At 38.9% G+C, this 20,991-nt stretch overlaps 1 protein-coding gene across 17 annotated transcripts in view; it reads left to right on the forward strand.

Annotated features, from left to right (window-relative positions):
* TENM3 (teneurin transmembrane protein 3) overlaps nt 1–20,991 on the forward strand; it is a 2,452,009-nt gene that overhangs the window by 2,233,229 nt on the left and 197,789 nt on the right. The window lies entirely within an intron of this gene.

Genomic DNA, 20,991 nt, shown 5'->3' on the forward strand with positions numbered 1-20,991 from the left:
TAAATGTTTGCTTCTCCCTTCAAGTTTAGCTTAAGCTGAGCCTTCACATGAAGCCTTCAAAACTAACTCCTGCAGGAAGCAATTGTTTTCTTCTTCCCTTTCCTCATAATTTGGATGTGTTTGTTTGTTTCTTTTTTTTGCACTTGTCTGAGATTTGTGTTCTTGCTGCATCTGGTGTGCAAGTTTCAGCTCCAAAAAGATGCATCAACCTCCTTTAGGCCAATAAACTTGTCTTCTCCTTCTGTATCTCCACAGTTCTTGAACATTATTGGGGAAATAAAATGTGGGCTTGTAACTTGGCAACAGCAAAGCAGTCTTGGTTCAAGAAGGAAAATGAATGTATAAAAATGAAGCTGTCAGTTGTATGTAGAAGGGATTGGAGTAGAGAGTCAATATGCAAAGATGGCAGCACATAGCTTTTCAAGGGCCTGTACCTAGTCGATAGGCAAGGATTGTTATTGAATAATTGAGAGGTAAGGAGGAACGGTAGTAATGATCTAGGTAGGGTGATACAGTGGAGAAGGCAGTGGCACCCCACTCCAGTACTCTTGCCTGGAAAATCCCGTGGACGGAAGAGCCTGGTAGGCTGCAGTACCTGGGGTCGCTAAGAGTCGGACACGACTGAGCGACTTCACTTTCACTTTTCACTTTCATGCATTGGAGGAGGAAATGGCAACCCGCTCCAGTGTTCTTGCCTGGAGAATCCCAGGGACGGCGGGGCCTGGTGGGCTGCCGTCTATGGGGTCGCACAGAATCGGACACGACTGAAGCGACTTAACAGCAGCAGCAGCAGGGTGATACAGTGGCATTTCCAGGAAAAATACAAAACCAAGGTACCTTTTGAATGAACTAACGACCAACTTGACGATTAAGTATAAAGTAAGAGTCAAAAATATCACCACATTTTTAAGGAGAAAATGGTGATTTCAGGGGAAGAATGAAAAGGTTGAGAATGAGGATTTGGGTTGGGCAAGGTATGTAGAAGGATGAACTTAGTTTTGCACAGATGACAGTGCATATTGAGAAGGCAAGAAATAGGTTTTCCAAATTCAAATTCTTTTCCTATTTAGGTTGTTATATAACACTGAGCAGAGTTCCCTGTGCTATACAATAGATCCTTGTTGGGTATCTGTTGTAAAGTTTTTTAATGAGATTTTTTTTTTATGTGAACCATTTTTAAAGTCTTTATTGAATTTGTGGCAATATTGTTTCTGTTTTATGTTTTGGTATTTTGGCCAGGAGGCATGTGAGAGACCTTTGTTCGTCCAACCTGCCCCACCTGCATTGGAAGGCAAAGTCTTAACCATTGGCCCACCAGGGAGGTCCAAGTTATCCATTTAAAATATAGCAGTGTGTCCATGTCTATCCCAAGAATTTGAAGAATAGATAGGTGTCTATGTATCCCTGAATCACTTTGCTCTACACCTGAAGCTAACACAGCATTGTTATTCAACAATACTCCATTATAAAATAAAAAGTTTAAAAATTAAAGAAATAGGTTTCCCTTTAAGATGTTTTGGAATAAGAGTAATGATGTTACATTGGTTACAATGGATTTTTGATTTGAGAACTGTTTCTCGCAATACAAATGTGACATCGAGACTAATTTTCAAAGATCGTACTTCACACTGGTCTTTTAAAATCACATTAGTTTATAACAGCAAGGTTGTTATGGAACTCTGCTATAAAGAAAGATAATTGAAACATTCATACTAGTATAATTTTGTTGTAACTCTCATTTCAAATTTAATGAATCAGTGCCTGCTGCAAAGGAAGAGACACACTGGGAGATCATTTACCTGTGAAAAGACAGGGGCAGAAGATGAAGTCTTGGTTCTTTTGAGAAAATTGCATGCTGTTGAGGTTTGGTTTTGCTGTGACTGTTTCTCTTGCTTTCAATAGGACCTAACTATGCTTGAAGGCCATTAGAGGACAGAAATCAAATCTTAATCAGCCTGGATGTATTTTTCTGTTTAAAAAAACTAGAGATCCCACTTCACTTTAAGGCTTAGGGAGTTTAATTAAAGTAAGCAGAGACAAAAGTACTCTTTTGAGAACTGTCATTTCTCTTCGTGTGACACTATTAATAATGTAGTGTAATGCTATTTTGGAAGTTTGGTTCTTTCCTTGTCTTTTGTCTTGCTCTGACTCTCCTCTCTTCTAAATGAAAGAGGAATAAAGCGCTTAAAGGAAGGTGCTATCCTAAATTCACGGTCTCCTTGTGCACCATATTATCTGTGACCTCAGCTATAATTCTTTGAAGAAATAACCCTCCCAAGCTCTCTCTTTTTTTTTTTCTTCCCCTTTCTCTTTTATTGTGAGCCTCTTTTCACAACAACATTTGCAGGCTTCTTCACAAAGAACTTTTTTTTTTTTTCCCCAATTAGGATGAAAACTAGATCATGATGTGAGCCTCTCATTGTAAGTGTAACTTCCCTTTTTGACAGCTCCATTAGATCTGCCCAGTTATAAATCTTCATATTTCTGACTTGCCTTGAAATCAGAAAGTGTTTTCATTCTGCTTGTTTTCAGTGAGCAGCAAGCATGAAGGGAGGCATGGCAGACATCATAGTCTCTTCCACCAACTCTCCTGCCTCAACCCAGTGCCAGGGCAAAATGTTTGTCAACATTTTGTCAACAAACCTGATGATTCTGCTTTGATGGCTAATTATGGGTGGTACATTTTTGAACTTAAAGAGAGGGTTCAGGATGGGGAACACAGGTATACCTGTGGCGGATTCATTTCGATATTTGGCAAAACTAATACAATATTGTAAAGTTTAAAAATAAAATAAAATTTAAAAAAAATAAATTAAAAAAAAAAGAGTGACTCTGAAGTCACTTTCCATTCTTACTTGTGCAGTACCATGCAATGTAAAGCTGGAATTTCACACTACTCATTGTTTGAAAGTTAATTAGTATTCTTTGCCAGAATACCTGCTTCTTTGCTCGAGTATTCATTTACTTGTATCTGTCTGTCTCATTTGATTTTGGTGGGTGCTTTTTAAGTCAAATTACATATTTTAAGCATGCTACCTCTAATTGCATTGACATGTGAAAAGCTGCTTACTAAGTGTGTTCATGTAAATTATACTTTTATTCTAGTCTAATACTCGGTTTATAGAGCATGCCTTCTGTGAAAAAAATTGAAATTATCTATTATTTTAAAGTAACAGGGAAGAAGTAGGAAGTTTTTATGGAAGCAGATATTATTTTGTTTTGAGGATAACATTGGAAGCTGTTTGACCCTACTCTAATGCCCTCGCAAAAATATAGACATGGAAGTATATGATCAAAGTAAGGAATTAAAGAGTTAACATTTCTTTAAAAACAAGAGAGCCATTAACTTTTAATAATGCTGTCTCAAATATTTGTCTGTAAATTGTGGTGATAATCAAAGACAAGCCTATGGGATTGTGCTTTGTAGTTCTGTTTGATTTGATAATTCTAATAATCCCTTAAGAACGTTAGAAAAAAATAGTTTATGCTTACATTAGCAACTATTGTGAGATTGTAAAAATAACCTGGCAATCCCAAGATAGAGTATAAGGATAGGAGGCGGGGGGGAAGTGGTATCTAGGATCTTGTATGTGTTTAAATCATTTCTTTTAGAGATGTTTTTAAACCTAATATATTTTTCTTTCTTAGCATGAGAAAGAAATAAACTGGCTTCAGAAAGGTTAAAAATGAGACAAAACATTGCCTGCCTACTACAAAATGTTATGCAGCATCGTTTTCTTATTTCAAAAGAATGCTTCTGGGCTTCCCTGGCAATCCAGCAGTTGAGGCTCTGAGCTTCCACTGCAGGGGCAGAGTTTGATCCCTGGTCGGGGAAGTTCCCATGCCACGCACGGTGCGGCCAAAAAAAAAAGAGAGAGAGAAAAATGCTTCTCTTTTTGCTGCTAGGTTTTGGTCTCCACCCTGGCCTTTACTAGACGGCATCCCCACCCCACACTCAAAATAAAGCGAATGTTTCTTCCATCTAAAGTTGAATTTCTACAGGCCTCTTTTAAAGCTCATGTTTCCTCTTCATTCTTCATTTTCCTCCTGACAACATGCCTGAAACAAAACTGACAAAAATGATTATTCCCGTGTAAATTAGGGTGGAAGGCTTTGGAATCATACTCTGTGACTGTTGCCAGAGTTCTCAGTTTCTCGAAACTTTTTCGCCCCATCTTGTGAAATATTAATAAATACTGACAGTTTAAGGTGGCTATGAGATTAAAGGAAATAATTTCTATTGAACTCATAGCATAATGGGTTTTAATAAGCTTTACTGAGTATAAATTTCCTTTGTGGATTTTCCCCTTCAGTGTGCAACCCCTCTTTTGCATTTAAGATCTATAAATTTACATTGAACTTAGATTTTTAGTAACTCCTTCTTGGGATTATTGGGTAAACCTAATTTACTTATAGCTAGCAAAAAAAAAAAAAAAAAGGCCCCATAAAATAGTTTCTTTTCTTAACATGGAGAGCATTATCTTTTGAGCACACAGGATTTTTGAGTATCAGCTGTAAAGGAATTGTTATAGGGTATATGTGGATGTGTTGGAATGCTTTAAAAAATCAATCCTAGCTAATGGAGGGAATATTTTCAAAGTGAGCTGTTTCCATTCCTTCAGTCAACCACATACAGCAGAAAAAATTCAAGTAAACATTGTAGAAGAGGCAAGCTCTTCCTTACAGAATTAATGAGAGGTGCAGTGGTCTTCCATGGGGAATCAGAATTTGAAAACACTTTTCCACATGAGCATTTTCCCCTCATGTCTGGAACCAGATAAGGAGACTAACTTTAGATGCACAGTATCCAAACGAGATGAATGTGCTGGGCGCTGCTGGATAAGAATGCCCATCTTAACGGGAATGTTTCCATTCTCCTTTGTAAAGACATATAGTTGGCAAAAGCCATGTCTGTGAGATCCCTAAAGACCGCAGCTCACTCGGGAGAGATGTAGCCAGCTTTCTCTTACATCAACTGCCCGAGGAAGACACATCCCAGAATAAGCCCCTCACTATTGTCCTTTGTAATGTTTTAGATGAGTTGTTTGTATTTTGTAAAACTCCAAGTGGTAAAGTATAACAGCATCAAGACTTTAGCAACTCTGTGTGTATATGTACACACCACATACACTATTCATATACACACCCACACATATATATATATGATAGATTTTTATCTATATTCTTATAATCTACATATAAGTAAGATTCTATCATGAGTCTGGGTATTTAATAAATGAAATTGACTTGTCTTTGATGTGCTTGAATTTCAGAAATTTTAAATTATTTTTCAGGACACTAGAGTCAGTAATCTGAGTGAACTCCGGGAGTTGGTGATGGACAGGGAGGCCTGGCGTGCTGCGATTCATGGGGTCGCAAAGAGTCGGACACGACTGAGCGACTGAACTGAACTGAGAGTCAGTAATCAGTAATTATATTTAAAAAAATAAAACACACACTTTTGCAGCACAAACTCAGTCAACATTCAGTAATTATTGTATACTATAGCTCTTTAGTACCTACAACCATGTTTTCCTTATTAGGCAGATAATGTATTTGCTTACTGATGAAGGTTTTGTGAGCTATGTGTATTTGGCATATATTTTGCATATGTTATAACAATGATTTACTGAAAGACTTGGGTGAAAGAAAATATATTCAAGATTAGGTGCAAATGGCAATACAGCAGATTCAAGTAGAAGTTTCTTGTACCTACAAGTAAATTTTAATCATCTACGTTTAACCTCACTTTTAAGACTCATTCAGATTTTCAACAGAAGGACATATTTATGGTAAACCCAAAGCAGTCTTTGTGAAACCTGAAAAAGATTTGTGAAAACAGCCTGCAATAAAAATCACAAATGCTTCATATAACACTACTTGATAGATATCACTTGCACCATTAAGAACTAAACGACAAAGGATGTAATTTCAGTTCTGGCATGCAATATTAATCGAAGCCCTTTAAAACATCTTGCTGATGGGAACTATGGCAACGTGACATTGAAGAATTATGAGCTGAAGACATCCATCTTCATCAGATTTTCAAAGTAAATGCCATAAAACATAAAGTTGTTCCATTCATCTTGACATTTTCACATGTTTCGGTGGGAACATCATTTCCTAGTGTGTTGCCCTAAATGCAAAGAACACAATTCAGTACTTAAAGTATGAATTCAGTCTGGAGGATTGAAATGCATTTTAACCAGCCACCCTGTAAACTCAGGGAATTATTTCTCTAATAATGTACATTTCTATCTGTCTTTTATGCTACTGATATATTATCTTAGGTAAACAGTTTAATTAAATGATAGTAAGAGACACTTTTGAAAAATAATTATATGTATATTTGCCTTTATAAATTTAGATATGAGAAGAGAAATGTTTTCAAAGACATACCTGTAGAAAGAAATTACCTTATGGGCATACTCAAACCGAACATCTTCTCTAGTCGCCCCTGACCCCCACAAATTATTACTTTGAGTAAATGGGAAAAGTCTAAAAATTAAGACCTCACATTAAAATAGCACATCATAGTTTATAAAAATCCTGTATTACACATTATCTCTTTTAATCCTCACATTTTACCCACATTTTACAGATGAGGAGCTTTCAGAGAATTTGGAATATGACATTGATTTGCTCGAAGTTCCACAGTTACTAGATTTCAGACAGGGAGCTTGAACCCCAGATTCGTATTTCCCGAACCCTAAGTCCTCACATGACTATATTTGGAGCTAGGACCTCTAATGAAGGTAATTAAGGTTAAATGAAATCATAAGGGTGAGGCCTTGTCTGATAGGATTAGTGTTCAGATCTGGAGAGACCCCAGAGAACTCTGCTGGGCTCAGGGAGAAGGTAGCTCCCTCAGCCCAGGTGGAGAACCCGTGCAGGAAACTGACTCTGCCTGACTAAAGGTTATTTCTTGTTGCTTAGATCACCTCGTATAGTTTTTCATACAGCAGCTGGAGCAGAACTAATATTCCAGGTCTTCCTTTTTCTTCTCTGCCATAAATCTAGTGTTTATTTCCCTCTTCTATGGAAAATTTTAATCAACTGGCATTAAAATATTTTTAGATTCCTGAAATAAAAGTTTAGACAATCTGGGCGAGAATACCTCAGTCACCGGCTTCTTTTTGAACCTCTATTTTGAGAGGAAGGCTTCTAAAGGCAATTAGCATCCTGTGAAAAGATGCAGGCTTCCAGCCTCAACAAATCATGCTAACCATTTTAAAAGGCACAGCCAAGACTCAGAAGATACCTATCATTAATCTCCCAAACAGTAACAGCACCTTACTTTTCTATAGTACTTTACAGTTTATGAAATACTTTCCTATGCATGATCTTATTTTGATACTGGTCTTCATAATATCTTCCATATTTAGTGTTCTTTTCACTGTATCATCCTGCTCTTCATTGGTGTTCAGGCATTGAAGCAACAGAAAAACATATGTTGGAAAGAGGCATTTAGTGTTGACACACACACACACACACACACACACATTATACTCTAATTAATAATGACAGAGAAGGGAGTCCAGCAAACATGCATGTGTCAGCATAAACTGTGACTCTATTTCCTTTTTAATCAAAGAACATCATAACTTGGTTTCCACTTAACAGATCACCCTCATTGCAAATGCCAAGAATGGGATGGGGACAGTGGGTTCGATGGAGTCTATGTTGCATCTGTGTGATACTTAATGTTTTTGATGACACCATCTCTGTTTAGAGGCCATGATGTGATTGGAAGGAAACTAAAAATTTGATTCTATTTTAATGTAAAACATTGGCAGACAATGCAGACTCAAGCTGCAGTTAACAAGTATGATATCAAATAATATGTTCATATAAAATAACTTTATATCAAATTTAAATTTACTTCCGATTTCAGTAGGTAACCTTGCTTGTGAAAACAACTACATAAAAGCCAGAAAAGAACTTTCAAACTTAAATAAAACTGACCTGTTTTTTAAAAGTTAGGAAGACAGTTATAGCGCATTCAAAAAATTACAGCTAGTTAATCAATTTTAGGGAAAAGACATGCAGCCTATTTTATCTGAACCTTTTTCTAATTTCCATCTTTTAAAATATTTCAAGAATGGTAGAAAAAAATAGGTGATTAGAGAATACATAGAAAGTATACACCCACCCTGCTCATCTGGTTCTCCCCAAATATTAACTCCGCCATTGATCTTTTTCCTTAGCATATTATATGACATCATGTTTGTTTACCAGGGGGCTTCCCAGGTGGTTCAGTGGTAAAGAATCCACCTGCCAGTGCAGGAGCCACAGGAGATGCGGGTTTGATCCCTGAGTTGAGAAGATCCCCTGGAGAAGGAAATGGCAACCCACTCCAGTATTCTTGCCTGGAAAATCCCACGGACAGAGGAGCCTGGCAGGTTACAGTCCATGGGATTGCGAAGAGTCGGACACAACTGAATCGACTTTCACTTTCTCATCATAAGGTAGCTTTTGGAAGAGGGTTCTGCATCCGTGGCTCAGCCGGTAAAGAATCTGCCTGCAATATGGGAGACCTGAGTTCGATCCCTAGGTTGGGAAGATCCCCTGGAGAAAGGAATTCCCACTCCAGTATTCTTGCCTGGGAAATCCCATGGACAGAGGAGTCTGGTGGGCTACAGTCCATGGGCTCACGACTGAGTGACTGAACACACACGATTTTTACCGCATGTACCTAAGATGTCATTAGTTACAACATTAGGCAACACAGAGTGGTTTATTTAGAAAATAAATACTGTTTTTAATATTTATAGCATAAGATAATGTGGTAGAGTAGTTATGATATGAATTAATTTATTTTTTGATATGAATTAATTTAGTAGCACTTTCATAATATTTATATTTGAAGTAGTTTTTTTAAAACTATATGTCCCGTAAACATTTATAGGTATAACTTGAGATACTAGGATAAGATTTTTAAATTACCTTAAGTTCTTAATAAGGGAAGCCGATGGCTCAGAGGTAAAGATTCCACCTGCAATGCAGGAGACGCAAGAGATGAGTTTGATCCCTGAGTCTGGAAGATTCCCTGGTGAAAGAAATGGCAACCCACTCCAGTATTCTTGGCTGGAAAATCCCATGGATGGAGGAGCCTGGAGAGCTACAGTCCATAGGATTGCAAACAGTCGGACACTACTGTAATATAACATACACCAATATATTTCAAGAAAATATTGTAAAGTACGTGAAATAAAGAGAATTTTAAAGCTAAAACACTTTAGAATTTATTGTGTGACCCCACTATACCCCGCAACCACAACTATTCTTTGACAGAGGAGAAAAACTTGAGGCCCAGAAGTTAGTTGGTTTATGTGTGATTATATTTAGTTAAGTAAAGTAAGTACTCAACTGTATATTTCCTGTTTCCTCTTCTAGTACTTTTTCTTCTATACCAGACATTTTCTTTGAGATAGAGAATATGTTGTCTGAAAAGCATAATAAGTTCTGCATTATTTGGAATATTCAATTTGCTTTTTTTATTCTTTATAAGCCACTTATCACATAGTTATAGCTTTTAGTTGCCTTCCAGCCTATTCTTATCCATATTACAAGTATGTGCTTTATTTATATCATATCATATACTCCATTTAAGGTCAATAAAATTTGACTGCACTGAAATCAAATGCCCATTAGGAAATCAGAGAGGAGAGAAAAGTGATTATTGATTGTATGTCAGCAGCTCTTCCTTGTCGCAATTGGGACAGATTCTTCCTTTTTTGCTTGCTCTCTCAGGTAAATTATTTGTAAATGGGCAGAAGAATATCCTGAAATGTATACTGAGACATTTACAAGATACTTAGATCCATTTTTCTATTCATGTGTAAGTTTTAAGTACTTCCCTGTAAACAATGATTATGGAAAACAAAGAATTCTGTAGAGGATAATGTGTTGGTGGCATTATTGGTGGTTTAGTTGCTAAGTCGTGTCCAACTCTTGTAACCCTGTGGACTGTAACAGCCTGCCAGATTCCTCTGTCCATGGGATTCTCCCATGGACAAGAATACTAGAGTGGGTTGCCATTTCCTTCTCCAGGGGATGTTTCCGACCCAGGAATCAAACCCAGGTCTCCTGCATTGTAGGCAGATTCTTTGTCAACTGAGCTATGAGGGAAGCCCTAGTATTAAGTATATTGAAACTACTTTAACAAGTAGAAGGTATTGTTTCCAAGCACTGACATAGAGTGCTTGACATTTTAAATTCAGGACACACTTTTGAGCATCATGCTGCTGCTGCTGCTGCTGCTGCTAAGTCGCTTCAGTTGTGTCCGACTCTGTGCAACCCCAGAGACAGCAGCCCACCAGGCTCCCCCGTCCCTGGGATTCTCCAGGCAGGAACACTGGAGTGGGTTGCCATTTCCTTCTCCAATGCATGAAAGTGAAAAGTGAATGTGAAGTCGCTCAGTCGTGTCCAGCTCTTTGCGACCCCATGGACTGCAGCCTACCAGGCTCCTCTGCCCATGGGATTCCAGGCAAGAGTACTGGAGTGGGGGTGCCATTGCATAGAAGCCAGAATATCTTCAAAGGGAAATTTTTGCCATTCAAGAGAACTTATCTTTAAAATGAAACAGCACCCGCAAAGGCTGCTTTCCAATAACAAAAAAGAGAATAGCAGAGATAATTCATATGAAATTAACAGGAGATGAAGAAGTTTAAATTCTGTATCATTTGACAACTATGTCGCTTGCTCCTTGGAAGAAAAGCTATGAGAAACCTAGACAACATGTTAAAAAGCAGAGACATTACTTGCCAACCAAGTCCCATCTAGTCAAAGCTATAGTTTTTCTAGTAGTCATCTATGGATGTTGGACAATAAAAAAACCCTAATGCCAAAGCACTGATGTTTTTGAACTGTGGTGTTGGAGAAGACTCTTAAGAGTCCCTTGGACTGCAAGGAGATCAAACCAGTCCATCCTAAAGGAAATCAGTCCTGAATATTCATTGGAGGGACTGACGCTGAAGCTGAAGCTCTAATACTTTGGCCACCTGATGTGAAGAACTGACTCATTGAAAAAGACCTTGATGCTGGGAAAGATTGAAGGCAAGAGGAGAAGAGGATGACAGAGGATGAGATGGTTGGATGGCATCACTGACTTGATGGACATGAATTTGAGCAAGCTCTAAGAATTGGTGATGGACAGGGAAGCCTGGTGTGCTGCAGTCCATGGGGTCGCAAAGAGTCGAACATGACTGAGCAACCGAACTGATTGATGAGTATGGTATTAGGAACTGTATAGAAAGCTGTTTGCTGCTGCTGCTGCTAAGTCGCTTCAGTCGTGTCCAACTCTGTGCGACCCCATAGACAGCAGCCCACCAGGCTTCCCCGTCCCTGGGATTCTCCAGGTAAGAACATTGGAGTGGGTTGCCATTTCCTTCTCCAGTGCATGAAAGTGAAAAGTGAAAGTGAAGTTACTCAGTCTTGTCTGACTCTTCGCAACCCCATGGACTGCAGCCTACCAGGCTCCTCCGTCCATGGGATTTTCTAGGCAAAAGTACTGGAGTGGGTGCCATTGCCTTCTCCGGGAAAGCTGTTTATGTATCGCCAAATAAAACTCTGTTCCTGCTTTCTGGAACTCTCACTGAATGTATATTGACCTTTCTTTCATTCTGTTTTTTGTCTGTGAATTACTCTTTTATACTTAGACAGTCTGTCTTTCTGATGCCATCTGGGTGATTTTCCCAGATCTCTTTTCCAACTCACTGGTACTCTCTACAGTTACCTAATATATTGTTTGAACTGCCCAATGAGTTTCTAACTTCAGTGTCTGCATACACATTGTACCATTTTTTATATAACTTTTTTAATAACACCTCTTCTTTTTTCATGGTGTCTTATTCATACGTTCTTAATTCCTTTTAAATCTGTAAACATTGTAAACATGCTTGTCACTTTATCTAATGGCTGCATTATCTGAAGTTTGGGGGAGAAAAATTCTTGCTTTTTGTTTATAGAATTTGATCCAAGGTAGATTGTTTTCTCTTATGTTAAGTAATTTTAGGCTATAAATTCATTAAAAGTAGGGTTTTATCTGCAGGGTGGGAAAGGAGAGGAGAAGAAAACACTTTGAATGTGTAAATATTTTTGTTTAATTTGGTCTCCATTGAATTGTGGTATGGCTAAGAACACATATTTTATTGACTCAAATTTTTCCACTTATAAGGAAAATTCTTGCTACTTAATTTTTATCTTCATAGGGAAGTAATGTCAATTAAGTGTCTGCAATATGTATGATATTTTCTAAGCAATGGAGATATTTTCAAATGATTTGTTATTTTCAGGGTCATAAAATACTTGTACTATACCTTTGCCAATAGGTCCTGAAATGTAGTCAGATGAGGGAGGTATTGTTTCCTAAGCTTACCATTAGAAAATCAAGGAAAAGCAACTTCCATAAGGCCACTGAGTTAGTTAACGATGGAACAAAAGATTAAGCTAAATCCAAGAATTACATTACAATTTCAAACACAAAAGCTAATTGTGATTCAATCCATACACTTAGATCGTCCACTCCAAACTCTGGTCACTAGCAGCCCTATTTACAGTAGCCGAGGCCTCGAAACAACCTAAGTGTTCATTGACAGCTGATTGGTTTAAGAATACGTGATATATATTGACAATGGACTATTACTCAGCCTTCAAAAAGAATGAAATATTGCCATCTGCAGCAACATGGATGGATCTAGAGAATTTTATGTTTAGTGAACTGTGTCACAAAGAAAGATGAATACTATATGATATCATTTCTATGTGGAAAGTCTAAAAATAATTCATGCAAATGAATCTATATTGTTGCTGTTGTTCAGTCCCTAAGTTGTGTCCAACTCTTTGTGACCCCCATGGACTGTAGCACGCCAGACTCCTCTGTCCTCCACTGTCTCCCAGTTCAGTTCAGTTCAATTCAGTCGCTCAGTCGTGTCCGACTCTTTGCGACCCCATGAACCGCAGCACGCCAGGCCTCCCTGTCCATCACCAACTCCCAGAGTTCACTCAAACTCATGTCTATCGAGTCGGTGATGCCATCCAGCCATCTTATCCTCTGTCATCCCCTTCTCCTCCTGTCCCCAATCCCTCCCAGCATCAGAGTCTTCTCCAATGAATCAACTCTTTGCATGAGGTGGCCAAAGTATTGGAGTTTCAGCTTTAGCATCATTCCTTCCAAAGAAATTCCAGGACTGATCTCCTTCAGAATGGACTGGTTGGATCTCCTTGCAGTCCAAGGGACTCTCAAGAGTCTTCTCCAACACCACAGCTCAAAAACATCAATTCTTTGGTGCTCAGCTTTCCTCACAGTCCAACTCTCCCATCCATACATGACTATTGGAAAAACCATAGCCTTGACTAGACGGACCTTAGTTGGCAAAGTAATGTCTCTGCTTTTGAATATGCTGTCTAGGTTGGTCATAACTGTCTCCCAGAGTTTGCTCAAATTCATGTCCATTGAGTCAGTGATGCTATCTGACCTCATCCTCTTCCACCCAGTTCTCCTGTTGCCTTCAGTCTTTCCCAATGAATGAATCTGAATACAAAATAGAAACAGAGTTGCAAACATAGAAAACAGACTTACAGTTACCAAAGGGGAGAGTGAGGAAGGAAGAGACAAATTAAGATATAAGCTACTACACATAAAATAGATATGAAACAAGGTTTTATTGTACCCAATATCTTGTAATAACTTGTAATACTATGTGAAAAAAAAAACCTGAATCATTGTTCTGTATACCTGAACTAATGCAATATTGTAAATCAACTATAATAAAAAATTAATAGAGTAATAAGATATATAATATCAAAGTATTTTATGTGCTTTGGTGATCTGTTTTAAGAAAGAGGTCAGTTTTGCAGAAAACTTCAGTTTTGTTTGAGACAGCTGGCGGAAAGTAGATACAGCCAGGAAGTCAAGTGAGAATGAACGAATTTTGAGGTAAAGAAACAAAGGCTTTAACCTCACCAGTGCTAATCCCCAGTAAATGGACGTGGGCCCTCCTGAATGCGTGTCCAGGTCAGCATGGTCAGTGTATCTTTTTGTAACCTCTGGGGAATAGGAGAGGGGTAGAAGCAGAGTTTATTCATATATTCAAGTTGCTGTCTTTGAGAGTTCTCAAGCCATAGAAGAAGGCTGCTGCTCTGGTTCTCCGGTAGTGTTCCACGTTTCTCTCCCCTTGCCCCAGCCTTAACCCCTCCCTTTCATTGCTCTGCTTCCTCCCCCCTCCACCTGCCCCTCTTCATCCCTTCATCCTCATCACCCCATCTGTACTTTGTTAACAGACTCCACTCAGACTGCAAAGTTATTTGAAAGCAGCATGGCTATCAACCCTTAGCTTCTAAGTCTCTTCCAAGATAGAGGGTTTCTTCCCTGGAGGTCCTTGCAGCGAGCCCGCCACTCCGAATTGCTGGGGAGGAAGAAGGGGACAGAATAGGGAAGGAACGCAGTGGGGCCCAGCCCTAGGGGCAGCCGGTCAAAGCAAGCTCTTTCTCCTCACCTCTCCCATCACCCCCGCCTTTCTGCCTCTCCCACCTGGGCAGGGCACACCTGTGGACAGACAGCCACACAGAGGTATTTCTGTCTCCCAGGAGCTGGTCTTTTCTCTCCCCACGTTTCCTGTTTGAAAGTCCATTTCCACTCGGGTCCGAGGAGACCACAGCCCAAGGCTGTGAATCAGAGCGAGCTAGACTGAACTGCACTTTACTGTCTGAAAGTTGTCTGCAGTGGCTTTTAATTAAAAAAATAAATAAAAACAAATAGCAAATATGCCCAAATAGGCTTTAAAAAATGTTCTTTTTTTTTTTTTTAATTCTTGACACGATGGTCTGGTCATAGTAGATGGGAAAAAGAGACGCTGCCACACTTCAGGAGTGAGAGATCAGATTCCCTCTTCTCTGAGAACCGCCGAGGCTGTAGTTTATTTTTGATTCCTCCTGTGACGTTTCTGAGTCTTGGTTTGTTGCTGTGAAAGGAAAAGCGTTTCCTCTTCAGAGATATTGGATAGCATGTTCTTCCTTCTTGTGATTATAGTATTAGCTGCCGGCAAGGCTGTTGCGTTCCTTTGTTTGCCCTCAAGATGTTCTGCCCTGAAGCTGGTTATTTCTTCCATTAATAAGTTGCCTTTTAGCTCTTCCTGTGTATGCCAGGCACTGTATCTTTTAGGTCCGCTCAAATAGGCACTATAAAATAAATGAAGCTAAGAGAGAAATGTAACTTATTCAAGAAAATATCCCACAAAAAGTAAATTGTCTTGTGTCTCTGCCATGTGCCGTGGCCCTTCCATCTCAATGGTTCATGAAGCAGAGTTGCTGTTCAGAAAAGTTGGCAAGTTTCTTTTCTTCCTCCTCTGGAGCTCAGGGACTATGCCTTACATTTGCTTGGAATTGGGTTTTAGAGGTTGATTAAACTGGAATCTACTCCACTGTCAAATAGCTTTTTGTGGTCTAATAGTCTGCACGCCTTACTGCTTTACCGGATCGTCCACCTTTCTGTGTGTCTTACCCCAGGCTGATAGGTTTAATGGGACAGCCTTCAATCCTCTGTCAAAGACCTGACTTCTCTGGTGGCAAGGAGCTGAGCAAAATTAGTGAAATCTATCTAATATTTATTCATGTGAATTTGAACAGATATTGGCTATCATCTGTGTTCAGTTTATCAAATAAAAGTCAGAAGCCATTAGGCTATCACGAAAGATATATGACCTGTAGGAACTTGGACAAAGAAAGATGGGCTGAAAGAAACAACACTAGTTAGGTATAGTATATAATTTCTAGAAGCACAGTGCCAAAAATTTTATTTTTTAAAAAAAGTAGGGAAGACTGTTTGGAAAAATTAACCTACATCTTTTCTAAAATATCTAATTTGGAGCATTTCTAATCATAAACTTTAAAATGTAAGGAAAACATATTATATTTGGCAAGCTATAATATATATTTTATGTATTGCTCATATCATATATTTATATCATATATTCTTATATATTTTATATAATTGTTCCATTATTTGTACATCTTAAAAGGTAGATTTTAAATATTGGAATATCTGCCATGTTTCAAAAGAAATATTCCAGAAATCCAATTTTTTGGAGCGAGTTGCATGCTACCTTGCTTGGATGAGATCACAACCCCCCACCCCCACCCCCTACCACCTGCCAAGGTCCTTTTAATGCATAAATATCACCGACCATCCAACATGTTTTTAGGATCTTTGAACAAGGCTTAGTAAGTGAAGTGAAGTCACTCAGTCGTGTCCGACTCTTTGCGACCCCTTGGACTGTAGCCCACCAGGCTTCTCCATCCATGGGATTTTCCAGGCAAGAATATTGGAGTGGGTTGCCATTTCTTTCTCCAGGAGATCTTCCCGACCCAGGGATTGAACCCAGGTCTCCCGCATTATAGGCAGACGCTTTACCGTCTGAGCCACCAGGGAAGGCTTAGTAAAGGTACTGATAAATCCAAAGGACTTTAAGTTAGAGTCCTGCCTTTCAGGATCTAAGAATTTAGTTGGGGAAACAAGACATGTTTGCAAATTGCCTTACAATTAAAGGCAATACAAGATGTATAACTGAATTATTGTGCTATACACCTGAGACTAACATAACACTGACATCAACTATACTGCAGTAATAAAAATAGAAGGCAATGTGAGAAGCCTCCACTTTTACTTCTACTCACCCTTCATTGACTTCTTCACGAATAATCATTCATTCAACAAGTATCCATTGAGTATTTATCATCACGTTGTCCTTAGGGATTCTCTACGTAGAGAATCTAACGGGGAACATGAGACCTCCAAAATTAGTTGTAATACAGAGAGGAAAAGGAGAAGGGCCATGGGAAAGAGAGATTAAAGAACCTAAGAAGATTCAGGGAAGAAATAACTGATTTCTGTTTGAAGAATACCGAAGTAGGGTCGTGTCATCATCCTTAGAGCTAGAAATACACAGGGTTTGGATACAGAAAGGTGGAGGAAAATGTCTTTCAGATAGAAGCCACTGTACAGAAATCAAAAGGTGTGGGGTTGTACTGGGTACAGCAAGCTTGACTAGGACAAGGATACATCAAGAGAATTCATGAAAGAAACATTTCAGAAATATCTGGGGGACTATCGTGGACAAGGATCACGTTGACCTTTAGAGTTCATTATAAGTTTTATAGGCCCTTGGAAGCCATTTGGGTTTTCCAGGAATAAAATGTGTTCAGAGCTATGTTTCAGGAACATTAAACTTAGTGACTCTGTGAGGTCCCATCTAAAACTTTTTCTCAAGTCTATGTAAAGCCTGTATCAGTGGATTAGCTTAAAGCAAAGTCTATAGTAGATGTTTTGGCTGTTCTCATGTGGACCTGCCCACTTATATTAGATTCTTATTGCTGGTCTCCAAGTCTAAACCCTTGTGCCCACTTCGAATCTCGGTTATAAAACTTTGCCCTGGATGTTCATATGTCTTCCTATGAGGTTAAATGAGAATGTTCTGTCTGTCCTCAATACTTTTCTTTAGCAAGTTTTTTGAGCTTAAAAACACCTCAAATCATGTAATTGATCATGTTTCCCTCTTTGTGCTTGCAACAAGGTAATTTAGAGCCAGATTTATACCTGCTTTAAAAATGTGTAGGGACTTGCCTGGTGGTCCAGTGGTTCAGAATCTGCCTCCCAGTGCAGGGACAAGAGTTCAGTCCTTGGTCCGGGCAGTAGGATCCCACATGCAGCGGGGCAACTGAGCCCACGTGCCACACCCAGAGAAAAGCCGACACACCCCAGCATAAGATCCTGCATGCCACATGAAGGCCTGGCACAGCCACATAAATAAATACTTTCAAAAATAAAATAAAAGAAAGATCCTTTTAAAAACTAAAAACTAAAAAAAAAAACTGTAAAACCATGGAGAAGGAATTCATCCACTCATCTCGTATTTGGCTTTATCTTTCCTACTTTCAGTTTTCCTTTATTCTGTTGTCTTCTCTGACAGTGTTAAATTTTATTTTATCCTGTTATGCTTTATAAACGTAATCGATCTAAAAGAAGTTGGTGTAGATAAATACGTGCTCCAGCTACTTCTCACGTCCTGTAAGCTGGAATCTTTAGAACTAGCATTGACCTCCAATTGCATCCTCAGATTTTGCTTCTGTTTGTGGTCTGCTGCAGAATTTAAATGTCTGGCCATCCATTCCATCTCGCCTAGACTGTGCACTTACTCTGTTCCGTCAGATTTTAAGTTGAACCTAGCTTTCATTATCTGGGTTTGCTTCACTGGTGGTGAGGATTCCGTGGCGGCTCAGTGGTTAAGAATCCACCTGCCAGTGCAGGAGACGTGGGTTCAATCCCTGTGTTGGGAAGATCCCCTGGGAAAGGAAATGGCAATCCACTCTAGTATCCTTGCCTTGAGAACTCCATGGACAGAGGAGCCTAGTGAGCACCCACGGTTTATATTTTTATTTAAATATATTAAGCATACTAAGTATATTTTATTTAAGTATATTAAGTATATTTTTAAGTATATTAAGCCTCTAGAAACTAACATAATATTGTAACTCAGTAATACTTCTATGAAAAATTTAAAATTAAAGTTAAAAAAGAATAAGAATCTTAAATTCAACATATTGAAATATATGATGATAATAGATCTTAAATCTTTTCATGTTTCAATAACAATATTTATAATAATTTACCATTCACACAGTGCTTTTACCTGTTACTGGTTTAGCAGATCCCTGAAATATAAAAGCTTGATAAATGTCTGTGAGATGAATGACTTAAGTGTGTGCATAAGTGGATGAATGCGTGCATTTCATTGAATTCTTAGATGGTACTAATACCTTGGTTCAGTTCAGTTCAGTCGCTCAGTTGTGTCCGACTCTACAACCCCATGAATCGCAGCACACCAGGCCTCCCTGTCCATCACCAGCTCCCAGAGTTCACTCAAACTCATGTCCATCGAGTCAGTGATGCCATCCAGCCATCTTATCCTCTGCCATCCCCTTCTCCTCCTGCCCCCAATCCCTCCCAGCATCAGGGTCTTTTTCAGTGAATCAACTCTCCACATGAGGTGGCCAAAGTATTGGAGTTTCAGCTTTAGCATCAGTCCTTGCAAAGAACACCCAGGACTGATCTCCTTTAGGATGAACTGGTTGGACTTCCTTGCAGTCCAAGGGACTCTCAAGAGTCTTCTCCAACACCACAGTAAAAAAGCATCAATTCTTCGGCACTCAGCTTTCTTCACAATCCAACTCTCACATCCATACATGACCACAGGAAAAACCATAGCCTTGACTAGACGGACCTTTGTTGGCAAAGCAATGTCTCTGCTTTTGAATATGCTATCTAGGTTGGTCATAACTTTCCTTCCAAGGAGTAAGCGTCTTTTAATTTCCTGGCTGCAGTCACCATCTGCAGTGATTTTGGAGCCCAAAAAAATAAAGTCTGCCACTGTTTCCACTGTTTCCCCATCTATTTGCCATGAAGTGATGGGACCAGATGCCATGATCTTCGTTTTGTGAATGTTGAGCTTTAAGCCAACTTTTTCACTCTCCTCTTTCACTTTCATCAAGAGGCTTTTTAGTTCCTCTTTACTTTCTGCCATAAGGGTGGTGTCATCTGCATATCTGAGGTGGGGCAGTATTATTTCCCATAATACAGATGAGGAGATGGAGACTCACTCTCACAACACCTGACAAAGTTAGGAAGTCACTTTGTTATCCTGACCTCTACTACATAGCTCTTTCTCAGCATAGTATAATATCTGATGTATCATTTATTCTGTGTAACCCATCTATAACATAATTCCATTCTTTCATGAAGCTGTACTTAAAAACATGGAGTCATTTGCCTCGTTCCTCTACTTCTTTTTAGGCACAATCTTAATATTTTTCTTTTCAAGACGTTTCTTTTTTCTCTTTTCATTACGAGGCCAACCTAATTTAGGCCCTCATAACTGTAGCTTATTATATCATCCTATAAGCATTTTCTTGAAATGTTCCTTGAAGACCTCTGTAGCCATTCTGATCATACGCACTGATGCTAGGAACACCAAAGCTAATTAGTGTGCTTACGGGCACGCTAAGTCCCTTCAGTTGTGTCCGACTCTCTGTGAGCCCATGGACCGTAGCCCGCCAGGCTCCTCTGTCCATGGGATTCTTCAGGCAAGAACACTGCAGTGGGTTGCTGTACCCTGCTCCAGGGGATCTTCCTGACCCAGGGATCAAACCCAGGTCTCTTTTATGTCTCCCGCATTGGCAGGCGGGTTCTTTACCACTAGCACCACCTACCTGAATGGTAAATCTCCCATGAATTTTAAAATGTCCGTTTCTTTTTCTCACCCGATTACAACCATATTTGTATTGTAACCCTGCCATTGCTTCAAAGGCTGATTCACTTTAACTGATATTTGAACACCCATAGTTTTTCATGAGCAGCACACCAATGGGCCAAGTAAGATTTCTGTAGTTTCTAGTGTGGGAATCTTCAAGAAGACTGCGAGGAAGCAGCTCTGTTTCATGAATTTAGGTGTGATTTCTGTCCTTCATTTCAAGAGTAAGAAATTATTAGTTGTTAAATGGTATGATATGGATTATTAGGGATCACTGTAAACATGCAGTGATTACTAATATTATATACTATGGGAGGAGTTATTTTAATTGCATACCTTGTAAAGAGGTTTGATAATATATATTCACAGTATTAACATGTCGTGTATTCATTCCATGTAACCAAAATTATAATGTTTGACTGTGTTATTTGGCTTAGCAATCACTGCTGGAGTTCACATTGTAGATGAAAGATAGTCCCTGCGTTTCCTATTCTCTTTTAATACATGCATTTATATTAATAGCATGATTTAATACATCACTTCAAAATTATATTGCACTTTGAACTGCATTTAGTCAAAAATTGACATCTTATGTGCGCAGAACCATAATAAGTTTAGCATTAAATTAAGGAGTCATCTGTCTGTTGGCTAAAATGTAGTGTTTGTGAATTCTGGCATGTCCAAAGCT

The sequence above is a fragment of the Bos grunniens genome, chromosome 27 (genome assembly GCF_055505025.1).
Source record: "Bos grunniens cultivar Pamir isolate PY7600 chromosome 27, Bosgru_T2T1.0, whole genome shotgun sequence".
Lineage (NCBI taxonomy): Eukaryota > Metazoa > Chordata > Mammalia > Artiodactyla > Bovidae > Bos > Bos grunniens.